We start from the raw sequence: 3,922 nt of genomic DNA, 5'->3' as shown, positions 1-3,922 counted from the left end.
CAGGGTCCCCACCAGGAGTGGAGCTGGCGCTAGGCTGCCAGGGGCTGGCGGGGGCGGGCGGGGGTGGGAGGCCGGCGCACGGAGGGCAGGTGGAGAGGTCCGCGGCAGCGGTGCGGGTGGATGGTCCCCCGTGGGGGTCGCCAGACAACCCGCGGGTCAGCTCCCCTGAGCTTGGATGAATGGAGGGAGGGGCGTGGGCCCGAGGGCAGATCGCTGCCCTGCGGGGAGAGGGGAACTGCGGGAGAGGAAAGCTTCTCTCCCAGTGGAGATCCGCGTATGGGGAGTGGGGAGTGGGCCGCTGGAGTAGGCAGGGCAGGCAAGTGGCTCTGGGCTGGCGTCCGTTTGGGGATGGAGCCTAAGCCGGTCGCCAGTGAGCTCACGGCAGCTTAGTGGCCAGAGATGTCCCACTAGTCCGGTCCTCATTGACCTAGACCCCTGCTCCGGACAAATACGTGGGGTAGGACTGGGGTGCTGTCCCAGGGGGATATTTCACTCACCAGACTCTTACTATTCAGCTACCTGGTCGCCAATCCCGCTTTGTTTGGAGGAGCTCTCAGAGTATGCGGGTGTCCCTGTCGGCCATCTTCCCCCTCCCTCCTTATTTATTTTCTTAAAGATCATTTTATTGGCAGCTCTTATAGCTCTTATAACAATCTATATATCAATTGTATCAAGCATATTTGCACATATGTTTATATCATTATATTCTAAACATTTACATTCTATTTGAGGCCATGGTATTAACTTCTCTTTTGATCCTCCCTCCATCCCTTACACCCTGTGACCCCTTGATAAATTATAAATTATTATTATTTTCATATCTTATACTAACCACTGCTTCCATTCCCCTGTGGTTTCTCTCCCCACATTCCCTCAACCCTCCTGGTATTGCTACTCCCATTTCTGTTCCCAAAGGGTTTATCTAACCTGGATTCTGTGAGGTCTGAGCTCGGCTCTGTAACTGTGTACATGCTCTGGCCTAGTCCACAGTGAAATATTTCATGTACCAGCATCCCACAACCCTAGTAACCATACCAGGGATATTCCCCAGGCTTCTGCTTCTAAATATTTGAAATCTTGAGCAGATCTTTGTGGGTATTGCACACTTCTTCTTTGGTGATCCTCTCAACCTCATATTTAGGGGCTTTCTGAGGCTTAATTTTAGTTACAGGACTAGAGGAAATAATGGGTGGTGAGTGTGTTTCCTGGTTGCTGTCAGCAATATCATATCAGGCATCTCCCTCAGGCAATGGCACAGATGCAGCCCCACTTGGCATTTCAGCTTGAAGAGTTTGGCTAATCTGCTCAGGTGTGGATTGTTTTATTGAGAGTGAATTAATACCTTCAGCTGGGGGTAGGGGGGGTTGGATCTATTGGCTGGAGTGGGTCAATTATTTCTAGGGGCCCAATATCCTCCTCTTCTGGATCATCAGCCCATATGTTCCCAACCCATGTTTGAGAGTCCCAATTTTTTTCCTATCAATACCCTCACTTTGGTATCAGACACTGCTCTAGATCTGCAACTCAGCTGATGTTTAATTCAGCTACTCGCATAATGAGACTCTGGAGCTGGTTCTCAGCAATGTCAGCTCTTTTACTAGAGGAGAGAAGGCTCTCCTCTGTAGCACAGATGGAAGTTTTCAAATCCGTTAGCCTGCACCAGAGCTGTGCTTCTGAGGCTCTGAGACCATCCCTCTCCTTAATCACACTTTCCATTGTAAGAAGGAGCAGCCAACCAGCTTCCCTGCACTGGCTTCCTTACAAAACTCCTGGAAAATATCAAGCATATGATCACTCAGAGCCTCTCCTTTGACCAGCATTTCATCTATCGGTGGTGCTACGGTAGGTATTATCTTTGCTATTTCACACCGTGGATTAGTAAGATAGCAGACTTATCCATGCATTTGGGTCTAGAAATAGCTTTATCAGTGCCTGTTAAGACTAATCAGGCCAAGGAGCCAATTCAAGAAGCCCATATTTATGATTGTATTTCTCTGGAAGCACTCTTGTTACCAAATGTGTTAGACTTTTGTAGAGAAACAAAACCAGAATGCTAATTATTGTATATACAGTGCAACTCACTCACCTGAGACAGTTGTGAGAAACTGGCCGTCCTTTAAATCTTGAGGGCCACCAGACAGTCCTCTGTAGAGCAATTCAGGCTATCCAGCAAGGGCAGCCAAAAGCAAGGCAGGTCACCAACAGTCAGCCAGATGACAGGGTCCAACAGTCCCCAGCTCAAGAGATGTAAATTCCAATAGTGTGGCGAAGCAGGTCAGGAAGGAACCTCAAATTACAGTGACACAATCCACAGGTTTTGTGTCCCACAGGCAGTGTAACTTGCAAATGGAGGCACAGAACAAACAAGGCAGCCGCACACTGGTCTGATGATCAAAGAGCAAGAGAGGAGTGAAGCAAGGCTTGCCGAGCCATTTATCTCTCCGCCCTTCAATTAATCCCACATGTGTTCATTGGCCAAGTTGGTACAATAAGCATTAACTATCTCAGTAGTATCTTGTAGTCACAGTAAGTTTTAGAAAAATTACACAAAAATTCTTATAGGAAATAAAATCTTTTAATAATCAATAATGAAATTTGCTTAATTGAAATTTATGAAAAATAACACCAAAAAACCTTTAGAAATCATGAAATATTCAGTTATGCATGAGTGTTCACTGCTAATGACCTTAGGCTGAGTCATAAAACTAAGCTCAATAAATCTTGAAGATAGCAATCATTAAGTGTACGTTCTAAAATAAAAAAATTATGTTCTTAGACAAAATAGCATTACACTAGATGTCTGTAAGAGTAAAATAGGTATGAATCCCAATATATTTTGAAATTAACACGTTACTAAACAGTCCATAAAGTAGTTAATTTAATAGTCCTGGTGGTACAATGGATAAGCGTTAGCTGATAACTGAAAAAGAGTGATTTGAAACCACCAGCGGCACTGAGGGAGGAAGAAGAGATTTTCTACTCCCTTGAAGAGTTAAGGGCAGTTAGTTCTACCCTGTTTTACAGGGTCATTATGAGTTGGAATTGACTCAATGGAAGTGAGAGAAAGGTTAATTAAGAAATGATTGCAAAATGAATAAAGATGACAAAACCATGTCAAAATTAGGAACACTCAATGAAATCAGTGATGACATGGAAATGCAGAGCTGGACATACTTAAAAGAGAAGAGAAGTAAATCCTAAAACAAAAATTAAACTTACATTTTAAATCATAGAGAATATGTAAATCATCTCTGAAAAAATAAAAGCAGAAGTCAGTAAAATACAACATATAAGAGCTAACCAAAATGAACATAAAAGTTGACCCTGAGAAATTTAATTCAATAATTAACTCTCAGCAGAATAATTAAAGAGAAAATAGAAAGAATGGCAAGACAAAGTGATTATCTCAGGAATAATAGAGAAGCTATTTACTTTCAGGGATCATTTCTATAGTGAGCGACTAGAGAAGTTCCTCTGATCGTGTAGAGCACCGAAACCCACGAGGAGGAGGCGCAGCGTTCTCTCCTGAGCGTGAAACCGGCTTCCGGGGCTGCTTGGACGCAGCTGCCGTTTGCAACTGATGATCGTTCTTCTCCGCATTTTGGTGGAGCGAGAGGGAGAGAATAAAAAAAAAAAAAGACAAAAAATATATAAAAAATCGTATACCAAAATATCAGTTAACATCAATGAAATGTAGAGAATATTTGAGTAGGAAAATTATCAAAAGAGATATTTTAAAAATACAGGACATTTGATAGGTCATATCTGCTTGAGAATTGGAAGTTACAAAAGAATATGTGGCATAAGGAAAATGCAAGACCATAACTATAACGGAGGTAGTCTAACAATTTCCTATTTAAGATGGATATAATACTACTGTTACCCAACTTTTTCCAAACTGAAGAAGTACAGGAATCCACCC

General features: G+C 43.1%; 1 non-coding gene across 1 annotated transcript; it reads left to right on the top strand.

Annotated features, from left to right (window-relative positions):
* The first annotated feature begins 3,421 nt into the window (after window positions 1-3,421).
* Window positions 3,422-3,634, top strand: LOC142447416 (small nucleolar RNA U3). The gene has a single exon (XR_012784129.1). It is a non-coding gene; the product is annotated as a small nucleolar RNA U3 (small nucleolar RNA).
* The last annotated feature ends 288 nt before the right edge of the window (window positions 3,635-3,922 follow it).

Source organism: Tenrec ecaudatus, chromosome 4 (assembly GCF_050624435.1).
Source record: "Tenrec ecaudatus isolate mTenEca1 chromosome 4, mTenEca1.hap1, whole genome shotgun sequence".
Taxonomy (NCBI): Eukaryota; Metazoa; Chordata; class Mammalia; order Afrosoricida; family Tenrecidae; genus Tenrec; species Tenrec ecaudatus.
Note: the sequence above shows the minus strand (reverse complement) of the source record. Positions and strands in the feature narration are given on the sequence as shown.